General features: G+C 46.1%; 1 protein-coding gene across 5 annotated transcripts in view; it reads left to right on the forward strand.

Annotated features, from left to right (window-relative positions):
• Nucleotides 1-314: 314 nt before the first annotated feature.
• LOC119972818 (myelin basic protein) overlaps nucleotides 315-12,159 on the forward strand; it is a 187,608-nt gene continuing 175,763 nt past the window's right edge. For 2 of the 5 annotated variants that reach the window (XM_038810256.1, XM_038810258.1), the window contains exon 1: nucleotides 472-608. The gene's annotated coding sequence lies outside the window, so the exon portion shown is untranslated. Of the gene's footprint in view, nucleotides 374-466; nucleotides 609-12,159 lie in introns of those variants that run through there. The other 3 variants (XM_038810257.1, XM_038810260.1, XM_038810259.1) reach the window with 3 other exon arrangements.

Genomic DNA, 12,159 nt, shown 5'->3' on the forward strand with positions numbered 1-12,159 from the left:
AACCTCAAAATCGGAGAATCCAGCCCGTTTCCTCTGCGGTCTTCGCTCGACCAAGGAAAAGAAAATTGTGCCGGGGATTGGGTTGGGGCTCCCCTAACGGGGATGGTTCCCACTCCCCTCTCCAGACTTTTCTCATTAACATCAGAAAATTTATCTCCGCGTGGAGTGTGCACGTTCTCCCCCGTGTCTGCGTGGGTCTCACCCCCACAACACAAAGGTGTGCAGGGTAGGTGGATTGCCCCTTAACTGGGATGGGAGGAAAGAATTGGAAAGTTGTTGCTGCACGTTTGCATCATTGGGAGCGATGATGTGATCTCGTTTCACGGGTCAGGTCGCCTCTGGGCTATTTCCGAATGCTGATTGGCTCCACTCGGTTGGTGATCTTCCCCCACCCAGCCTTTACAGTACCTTGATAGAGAGAGAAAGAGAGAGAGAGAGAGAGAGAGACAAAAAACAGGAAGTGTACAGCGTTAGAATCACACTAGCCTGAACCGCTGTCACGGCTCACACCGAGGGAACACATTTTTTGTGACTATTGCAATCGAGAGAGAGGAGGGCTCCGGGCTGTTTGATGTATCGTTTGAGAGTGCAGGAGATTTCGGGGACGTGTGAGTAAAGGGGACATTCAGATCGCGGTTACCTGTTTGCAAACGGGGGGGAGGTGACAGGGACAGGGGCTGACACGTTAGAGAGGAAATATCGGTTTGATTTGGGGTGTTATTTTTGGTGTGTGTACCTATTACCCGCTAGGTTGCTGTGTGTGTTATAAAGCAGCAGAGTCTCGGGGACATTGTGCAATATGTTGACACATTAACCACCTCTGTACAGAGCTCCCACACATCCGACTGCCCCAACCTGCAGTGCTTTGCAGGACAAAGCCAGCACACAATAGTCTCCCCCCACTCTATGTGTGTGTGTGTTTATACATTAATGTCAGTATTTGCTTGATTTTGGTGCTGTCAAAGCGCAGAGACCATGCAGTTTCCGGTTAGTGATATGGCGTTTCCAGTTAATTTCCTTTGAGTGAATCAAGCAAGGGCTTGATTTCTCTCTCTCTATCTCTCTCTCATTGTCTCTCTGCAATTGCTTTTCCAAAGATTTCCCTGCCCATTGTGTCCTCCCACCGCCTTGACTCTCCTTGAGTTTGCTAGTACATATGTGTGTGGGTTTGCTGTCTTAACTGATCGCTCACTTCTCGGATTTTTCACTCTCCAGAATGATAGGGCGCAGAGAGAGACCATTCGGCCCCTCCAGCCTGTGCTGGCTTTGTGAAAGAAGATTCGAATTACCCCCACCCTCCTCTTCCTTTCGATCTGCTACCCCTGCGAGCCTCGCATCTTCAATTTATCCAGTTCCCTTTTTGAAAGTTAATGTTGGGTTAAGTTGCGGCCATCCTTTTTTTTGGGACGGTGTGCATTCTCTCTCTGTCCTTTCCCCTAGTTCTGCCAGTTATTTTGGAAAGTCTGCTATCTAGTTGCTGAAGTTCTTCCCCCTGGGCCTGATCTAGAGGGCGACACAAACCTGGCAGAGAGCAAACGTTTCTTGGCTTGTGTGTGTCAAGGAGAGGGGGGGGGGGGGGGGGCAGGTTCTAGGAATTATTCCTGTACTTTTATTTGTTTAAGAGTTTTAGATTTCGTGAAGTTATTTGTCAAGTCGAGCGCACGGTGCTGTGAAGGCTGTACACTGATGTAGTCAGGGGTTTCTTTATGACTTGGGAGTAATTCAGATTGAAGTGTTGATCTAGTTTGCTTTTGAGATGAATGACTTTGGTTATGTTGGAAAACATCTCTGGGGGGTGGAGTGATGGGGGAGGAAGTATTTTCCTGACTGGAGTTCCCTTTGGGATGTTACCGCTTGCTTCTGTAGTGTTGCTGTTGCTGACTTGTTTCACCTTGACCTACTTTTTTTCTTCCTTTTGTGGGAAATGGGGACTTCACTTGTTCAAATGCAGATGTTTCCTCGGGGGACCGTGCTTACAGTGGGACGTGTGCAATTATTGGTGAGAACTCTGCGAATTGAACGCTTTTGTGAAAAGTCAGGACTGATTGACTTTGTCCCAACCGCCGTTGGGTCTGAACCATTCTTAGTGGCAAGGACGGCTCTTCAGAATATCTACAGGATGCTGCACTCTGACTGTCATCATTTTAGCAGCAACCTGATAAATGTTCAAAAGCCCCTTCCAGGCCTCACCCTCTAACCTCCTATAGTCCTTGGGTATTTGCGTTCCTCCAATTCCAGCTCTTGTACAATCCTGATTTTCCTTCACTCCACTGCCAGTGGATGCGCCAAGAGCTGTCTGGATCCCAAACTCTGGAATTCACTCCCTGAACCCCTCAAACTCATTACCTCTCTTTTCCTTTTGAGGCTCACTTTAACCCAAGCTTTGGGTTACCTGTCCTTGTATCTCTGTCGCTCAATTTTTATTTAATTAAAGTCTTTTTTTCCAAATAAGGGGCAATTTAGCGTGGCCAATCGCCCTACCCTGCACATCTTTTGGGTTGTGGGGGTGAAACCCACGCAAACACGGAGAGAATGTGCAACCTCCACACAGACAGTGACCCGGGGCCAGGGTTGAACCCAGGTCCTTGGTAGTGTGAGGCAGTAGTGCTAACCACTGCCACCGTGCCGCTGCCTTAGAAATTTGACTATATTATAGCATTTTGAACAGAACTGCTGGAAATAAATCTTGCAGAGTTGCAAGATGGGAAGTGTGCCAATCTTCCAGGATTGTTGCAGAATCTTCAGGAATTGGAGGGGAACTTCCTGGACTCTGCTTCCAGCAACCCAGACAATAAATTATTGGGGCATTATAATGTTAGTACTTGAATCTTGCTGAATAGAGAGACGTGTTGCCGAAGCTTTTCGGCTTGCACTCATCAGGACAAACACAAGAATACCAAATTTCAAACAATCACAACAGATTCTATTACACGAGAAAAGGATTCTGATTGGGCAAGATGTTGCCATGGAAAGCTTGCATGTTGATGACCTCAGCCAGTCCCAGTGGGCGTGCTGACCAATCACCATCCTTTGCTCCTGTGGCATAAATTATTGTGATTGTTTGAAATTTGGCATTCATAGAATTATGGAATCCCTACAGTGCAGAAGAAGGCCATTCGGCACAGTGGGTTTGCACTGACCCTCTTAAAGAGCACCGAGGCTCCCTTCCCCAATAACCCCACCTAACCTTTGCACATGAGGAGAAATTTAGCATGGACGATCCATCTAACCTGCACATCTCCGACTGTGGGAGGAAACCTAAGTACCTGGAAAACTCTGCAGGTATGGGGAGAACGTGCAAACTCCACACAGACAGTCACCCAAGGTCAGAATCTAATCCGGTTCCCTGGTGCTGTGAGGCAGCAGTGCTAACCACTGTGCCACCCCAATCTTGTGTTTGTCCTGATGTAAAACTTTAGCAATACATTGTTTATGTTCAAAGAGATGGAAAGCATTTACTTATTGGCTATATTAATGATAAAATTACTTAAGGTGGATGGGGAGGGGGAGGGTGACGGCTGTTGACTGTCAGTCAGGAATAATCCGGTGAAGTAAAGGAGACTTTGAGGTTCACTTTACAATGACTTGGGAAGGCATTGAGTTGTGAGGACGAGTATCAGCTGACTAATGGCGAGGCCATAGAATCCCTACAGTGCAGAAGGAGGCCATTTGACCCACCGAGTCTGCACCGACCCTCCGAAAGAGCACCCTACCTAGGCCCACTCCCCCCGCCTAACCTGCTCATATTTGGACACACTTAAGGGTCAGATTAGCAAGGACAATCCACCTAACTTGCACATCTGGTTTAGCTGACAAGGCTAAATCGCTGGCTTTTAAAGCAGACCAAGCAGGCCAGCAGCACGGTTCGATTCCTGTACCAGCCTCCCCGGACAGGCGCCGGAATGTGGCGACCAGGGGCTTTTCACAGTAACTTCATTGAAGCCTACTCGTGACAATAAGCGATTTTCATTTTTCATTTTTCATCTCAGACTGTGGGAGGAAAGCGGTGCACCCGGAGGAAACCCACGCAGACACTGGGAGTACGTGCAGACTCTGCCCACACAGACAGTTACCCGAGGCCAGAATCGAGCCAGGGTCCCTGGCACTGTGAGGTAGCAGTGCTAACCACTGTGTCACCAGGATACCTCCAGGAATACGTCCAACAGAGTTGGCAGCCACCGCAGCACTAGGTCTAGTGATTTATATCAGCGTGAGTTGGACCTTGTGCATTTTGCCACAGGCTGTGTTACAGGGTGTGGCTTGCTCAGGGAGTGGCAAGAAAGTTATGGGGAAAGTTCAGCTCCTGATGCACTCTGGAGGTATGACGAGCTCCAGGTGAATTGTGTTGCTTATCCAATGGAGGCTTAGGTTGCATTCCACAGCCAGAGTTAACTAGACATAGCTATATATATAGATAAACACTTTCTTGTGAAAAGGCCAATATTATCATTTTTTCAGCTTACCTGGTTTGATTTGGGAAATGATTGGTAGCTGTTGTCCAGCCTGAAAAATAAGATTTGAGCAAGCTCATTACTAAAGCTGAACCTCATTAGCAAGTCCTCATTCTCTCTGCAAACTAACCTGTGAATGGATGGGTGTCAGTCGAGGCTCAGGTGGTAGCACTCTTTTTTTAAAAAAATATTTTTATTCTCCTTTTTCACAATTTTTCTCCCGAATTTACACCCAACAACAATCAATAAACAACAACAAATATCTCAAACCCCACAACAGTAACAACAATCCCATCCTCCCACCATGCCCAGACATCAGCCCGCATGTTAACATAAACAAATGACAAAGAAAAAAAAATCAGGGATTACCCATAGCCATCTTCAATATACATAGCCCCCCGCACCCCACCCACCCTTCCCCCCCCAACTAATGTTCGATGTTATCCAGTTCTTGAAAGTGCATAATAAATAGTGCCCATGACTTGTAGAACCCCTCCGAGCTTCCCCTCAGTTCGAACTTAACCTTCTCAAGGGTCAAGTATTCCAACAGGTCCCCCCGCCCTGGTAGCACTCATGCCCCTGACTGAGCATGGACGTGAGTTCCCGTCCCACTCTTTGGGAGACTTGCGCACAAAACCTAGGTTAACAATCCCAGTGCAGCACTGATGGAGTGCTGATCTGTCGGCGGAGCCGTCTTTCAAAGGAGCCATTAAAACGAGACCCCTTAGGCCCTGGCCAGAATAAATTATCTGATCATTATGGTAAGGTTGTTACTGGGAGTTGGTGTGTGGATATTAGCTGCTGTGCTCCCTACGCTGCCCTTCCAAAAGTACTTTGTTGATGTAAAGTCCTCCAGGATACCCTGAAGTTGTGAAAGGTGCTGTATGAATGGAAGTTCTCACTAATACCCTCAATGTCTGACATTATGCAGGGGGCAGCATTGTGGTGTAGTGGTTAGCACTGCTGCCTCATGCTGCCAAGGACCCGGGTTCGAATCCCTGGCCACGGATCACTGTCAGTGTGGAGTTTGCACATTCTCCCCGTGTCTGCGTGGGTTTCACCCCCACAACCCAAAAAAGATGTGCAGGGTAGGTGGATTGGCCACGCTAAATTGCCCCTTAATTGGCAAAAAAAAATAATTGGGGACTCCAAAAATTTTTTTTACATTTAAAACAAAAACATCTTATGGTAATTTAAATACTAGAAATATCACCAGGGGAACACAGTCTGAGAATAAGATAATGACCATTTATGACAGAGGAGGAAAATATTTTCTTCTCTCAAAAGCGTCGACAGTACGTGGAATTCTCAACCCCTGGAGCAAGGACGACCGGGTCACTGAATTCACTCACGGTGGAGTTAGACGGAATTTTGATAGACAAGCGGGGGGGGGGTTGTCAAGGGTCAAGGTTTATGGGGGACAGGATGGCAAAGTGGGGTTCAGACCATAACCAGGTCAGCCATGGTCTTATTGAATGGCGAGGCAAGCTCGGAAGGGCTGATTGGCCCGTCTATCAAAAGATGGCGCAGTTTGGGTTATGTTTGAAATAAGTTTATAAAACACAAAAGATCAGGGCAGCAGATTTTGCTTGAGTTCCCATCATGCAACTGTTTACATTCAATGTGAAACTCTCTCAAATCAGCATTTAAAAAGAGAGGGATTTACATTTATACATTGCCTTCTGTGAACTCGGGGCGTTGCAAAATACTTTACAGCCAGTTTTGGAGTGCTGTCACTGTTCTATTGTGGGAAGCATGGCACGACAGTCAATTTGTGCAGAGCAAGATCCCACGAACAGCAATAAAATGACCACATCATCTGTTTTTAAGTCTTGGCTGAGGGATGAATTTTGGCCAAGGCACTGAGGTAAACTCACCCCGACCTTGGGATGTTCGACACCCATTTGAAAGGGCAGACAGGTCCTCTGTTTAACAGCTCCTCTGAACAATGGCAGCTCCTCGACACAGCAGCGCTCTCTCACAAGTGCTGGCCTAGATTGTGTACCCAGGTGTCTAGCGTGGAGCTTGAATCCACGGCCCCTGAAGCAGGAGATGGCATCTTCTTCATCTGAAAACAACAGCTCTAAATCAAGAGCTGGTATATGCATATCCCTGTAGAAATCCAGCTGGAACAAAAAAAATAAAAATAAAATAGAGGTAAAGTATCTTGCAAGTAGGTTTTAAAAGTCATCAGCCGCCAGTAGGACTTAAAATACATTCCTTCTGCCGGGAGCTCCAGCCCTCAATGTGTCACAAGCCCCTGGTAATTAACTGTCTGTGTTTAGACCTGTTTTTCGTACCTATATATACTAATGGTTCCTCATGGACTAACCTCTGTCTAGCTGTTGCTAGCTTTATCCCTATCCTCTTGAGAATGGAGCATGTCAGAAAACAATGCCATTATGTTTATGTCCTATGAGATGGCAATTGGGGTGTGTGTGTGTGTGTGTGTGGGGGGGGGGTTCAGATGATTTGTACATTCCGATTATCGGAAGAATAGTTTGTGTCGAACAAAATCCCCAGAAATAGACACAATTTGAAAAACGATAGATTTTCCAATTCTTGACAGTCAGATTAATCTGGTACGCGACTCTTGTTCCTTTTAATTACAGTTGCGTTTGCACATGGGCATGTATTTTGGTGGGTATGGACTATCAAAAAAGCAGCACAATGCCAGGGTTTGAGCATTTCTTGGGTTGCCGTTTGTTAAGAGTGATGGTCAAAAAGTTTCTCAGTGTAGGTCAAAAGGTTTCACTATGACAAATGGTGAAAATTGAATTCAATAAAAATCTAGAATTAAGAGTCTAATGATGACCATGAATCGATAGTCGAAAATTAAAAAAATAACACATCTGGTTCACCTAATGTGAAATCTGCCTTCCTAACCTGGTCTGGCCTATATGTGACTACAGACCCACACAGCTATGCGGTTGACTCTTAACTACACCACCCTCACCCCCACTGAAATGGCCGAGCAAGCCACTCAGTTCAAGGGCAATTAGGGATGGGCAACAAATGCTGACCCAGCCCAGCGACGCCTGCATCCCAAGAACGAATAAATAAAAAGTTTACTTCCAAGCTTTGCATTTTAACCTTGCGATGCCCAAGGTGATCTGCCTGCCTGTTCTGATGGATTACATTCCTATGGTGTTTACCGTACACACAGATTTAGCAGGGAGTGGGGTTACCGGCTCCAACTGCGAGGTTTATCAGCGTGATGTACTGATAAACCTACATGGCAAATGCATCATTTTTAAAAAAGGGAACTACTGTTTCAATGCTGCATCACTCATGACCTCCGGGTGTCCTGAGCTACTTCTGTACTGTCGTCACCTGTTATAATGCAGGAAATGATGCAACTAATTTACATATACAGCAAGCTCCCACACACAACAGTGTGCTAATCAGATCAATTAGCCAGCCAGGATTGTGTCCTCACGTCCCTTGATTAGGGCTTGATCATCATCCTTCTGACTTGGGTCTCTTGAGTCCCACTGTCGAAGGGCCAGGGTTCCAGGTTCGATTCCCACTTGGGTCTGTCTGCGGACTCTGTATGGGTTTCCTCCGGGCGCTCCGGTTTCCTCCCACAAGTCCCGAAAGACATGCTGTTCGGTAATTTGGCATTCTGAATAATCCCTCGGTGTCCCCGATCAGGCACAGGAATGTGGCGACTAGGGGCTTTTCACAGTAACTTCATTAATGTATACCTACTTGTGACAATAAAGATTATTATTATTACTGATGGCTGTGCAGTCAGAATCTATAGCGTTCTTTAATTAGTTCTTCCCCTTGCTCATCCACATACCGCCAACTTGAAAGAGTCCAACAGATATAGCCACTTCCTCTTCTGAACCCTAATTCCAATGTGTGAAGTGTTTTTGAAGACAGTTTAATGTGGCATTTCATAACAACTTCTATTTTTATGTTCACATTGTAAGAATCCCAAGCTGCTTCACATGAGCATTCCTGGACATAATTTGAGATCGAGCCATATCGAGAGATGGACAGACAGGTGACCAAAAACGTGGTCAAATAGGAAGATTCTATGGGGGGTCCTGAGGTAGGGAAATGGAAAAGAATAGGGACTGAATTCCAAAGCTTAGGACCTTGGCGCCTGAAGGTATGGCTGCCAACTCTACGGTAAGAAATTTGGGTTGCACCAAAGGCTAGGACTGGAGGGATGCAGCAACCTTGGGTTGGAGGAGGTTCGGGATTGTGAGGGTCGAGGCCGTTGAGGATCTCAAACTGGATGGGAGCATTAAACGCTGAGGCGTTGTTGGGCTGTGAGCTCTCGTAGGTCAGCGAACACAGGGATGATAAGCAAGCGGGAATTGGTGCGCATTAGAATATGGACAGCAGAATTCGGGGTGAGCTCAAGTTTACCATGGGTGCAAGGTCATCCAAGTGTGTGTTGGAATAATCAGGTCGATATGGGATGTGTGCTTCACCTAGAGATAATCTGAGACTGGGACCAGAGATGGGCGATGCTACCGAGGATAGAAGTAGCATGCTATATAGGTGCAATAAGCTATTTGCCCTTTCTTGGAACTGCTACTTCATGGATCTCAAAATAACCTGCTTCTTGGTGAGGCCTAAGCTATGTCGGAAGCCTAAGGCTCGATTTTTGAACTTGGCGCTTGAATTCTGGTGGTTGTAAATTGCTGGGCATTTCTGTACGCTGTCTCCTACTGGTTTGTTTGTGTCAGTAATGCAAATCCCTGCCTCTTAATTTTGCTCAAAAGTTCACGTTTTATGGTCCCTTCACTTCTGTGTGTGCGGAACATTCCAGAGATCAGGCAAGGACATGTTCATTAAGCCCTACCCGTTCCAGTCTGTTGGTGGAGAAGCCAATTCCTAACATTTAAAACAGCATGAATCATGCGACTGTGGACTAATGCTGAAGTAAAATATGCAAATAACTATGTACGGGAATTTGGCTTCTGCTCTGTTAATTAAAACAACCATATGTGTTTTGTTTTAAAATCAATCTCTTCCTCCCACTGTCTCAGTACGTAGCCTTAGAATAAAACAGGAGCTCATTTGATTGTAACTTTCTGAGAAACAACAACTTGGATGTCCATTGTTAGCTGCAGGAGTTGGCACATTATTAAGCTGGATTTTACAGTCAGTGGCAAATGCTCCACAGACTGGAGAGTTTTGCACTGGAACCTGAAATAATTAATAATCTTTATTATTGTCACGAGTAGGCTTACATTAACACTGCAATCTAGTTACTGTGAAAATCCCTCATCAGCACATCCGGCACCAGTTCGTGTACAGTTCAGAACATCCAAATTACCTAACAGCACATCTTTCGGGACTAGTGGGAGCACCCGGAGGAAACCCACGTAGATACGGGGAGAACGTGCAGACTCCGCGCAGACTGTGACCCAAGCCAGGAATTGAACTTGGGACCTGGCACTGTGAAGCAACAGTGCGAACCACTGTGTTACCGTGCCGCCCACTAAAGAGCCCGTTTCAACTCGACATCCTCGACAGAGGAGCTGGGTCTTGTGAAGGCGGCTTGGTTTATTCCCTAGATTGTAGAATGGGTAATGAGCAGCACAGAGGCTACGCCAGGAAATGTGACTTTTAACATTCAATCCAATGCCAAATCATGTGCAGAAAGCGAAATGAGGTGCATAAGAAGACTGAGACCAAGGCGGAGAAAGGAGACAAAGTTTAGTCTTGCTTTGAATCTTCAACAATTTAAAACCTGGGCGACACGGTAGCACAGTGGGTTAGCATTGTTGCTTCACAGCTCCAGGGTCCCAGCTTTAATTCTCGGATCACTGTTTGGAGTCTGCACATTCTCCCTGTGTCTGCGTGGGTTTCCTCCGAGTGCTCTGGTTTCCTCCCACAGTCCAAAGATGTGCAGGTTAGTTGGATTGGACATGTTAAATTGCCCCTTAATGCCCAAAAGGTTAGAAGGGGTTACGGGGATAGGGTGGAGGTGTGGGCTTAAGTAGGGTGCTCTTTCCAAGGGCCGGTGCAGACTCGATGGGCCGAAAGGCCTCCTTCTGCACTGTAAATTCTATGAAAACCTGAAAGAATGAGATTCTACATTTGTAAAAGTCATTTTCAGTGGCTGAGAGATTGGTTGGGACTAATTAAGATTCACGCTGTTTCAAAATTCGATACGTGGAATGGGTGATCTCTAACCTTTTATCCAATTGCACTTATCCGTTACGCAATACAACAACTTTACTAGATTCCATGCCCTTCAATACTGAATCTCTCTGTGAGGGGATGGTATAGCACAGATTGGGAGGATTGCGGAAACTCAGGTGGCAATGCCCTGATTTCCACACTTAACTGTGCATGTGCGACACTGGAAATTGCTGTCCAATTTACTCTTTAATATGGTGAGCACATAAAGCACTGTTACTATTTTATACTGGGAAATATACTGTAAATGTCAGCAGTTGCTTTTCTTGTGTAAATGCTCCCAATTCTTCACATATCTGTATTGATTTTGGTCTTTTACTCCATTGTCCCTCAATTGGACAACTGGTATTGCTGTGTTTATTTATCTCTCTATGGTAGGTGAGCGAACCTTGTACTCTTTCTTCTCAAAATTGATTTTGCTCTAGTTTCTGACCACCCGTGGAGACTTACAAATATATCCCATTCCATCTTTCCATTCTGCTGTGCGCTGCTCTGTTCGTTGCTTTCTCCACCTGTCTAAAGTTTGTTTTCGTTATGATTCGTGCATTGTGTGATTGTGAATGCAATTTACTGATGGCTGGTCGAAATATTGTATTCATACAATAACAACAACAACAACCAATCAGAATAAAGAGGAGGGTGTGCTCATTGAGAGAGACAAGTTGCTCGCGAACACGATAAAGCACCCTTGAACCGTTAACTGAAAAGGAAGAACGTGCAGGGCTATGGGGAGATGGTAGGGGAATGGGACTAAAGTAAATTGATTATTGGGAGAGCTGGTCAAGATCGGGGCTGGGCAAGATATGACGGGCCAAATGACCGCCTCAGTGAAAATCTTACACTGGTCGTTTATGGAATTCTTAGGGACCTGGGCTTGCTCAGCTAGTGCTGTACAATCATGCAATCACATCTAATGTTAGACATTGGGGAGCTCGGTGCTTACAGCCCATTGTTGGATTTGGGGTGGGTTACCTCAAAAGTGCGCTGGGTATCTCTCTCTGAACGTCGAGGTAAGGGTTTGCACTCCCAATTGCCCAGCAGTACAAACCTTCTCTGGACATTGATTACCCTGCACAAGGAATCATCTGAAAATTGCATCTTCTTCTAACTTCTGCGTAACCATTGTGAACACTCAGATCTCTCTCTTCACCACCCCCCCCCCCCCCCCCCCACCAGTTTAATAAGGACAAGGTGAGTCCGCACCGAGTAAAATGTGAGCAAAGTTTTATTTGCACAAATTATATATATGCTACCCGATAAATCCCTACCAGGTTCCGTGCCACCCCAAATGCTGAGCTTGGCCCTATTTAAGAGGTTGCGGGTGAGGCAAATCTTGTAATGTATACATAGAACATACAGTGCTGAAGGAGGCCATTCGGCCCATCAAGTCTGCACCGACCCACTTAAGCCCTCACTTCCACCCTATCCCCGTAACCCAATAACCTCTCCTAACCTTTTGGTCACTAAGGGCAATTTATCATGGCCCATCCATCCTAACCTGCACTGTGGGAGGAAACTGGAGCACCCGGAGGAAACCCAC

This window comes from Scyliorhinus canicula, chromosome 10 (genome assembly GCF_902713615.1).
Source record: "Scyliorhinus canicula chromosome 10, sScyCan1.1, whole genome shotgun sequence".
Taxonomy (NCBI): Eukaryota; Metazoa; Chordata; class Chondrichthyes; order Carcharhiniformes; family Scyliorhinidae; genus Scyliorhinus; species Scyliorhinus canicula.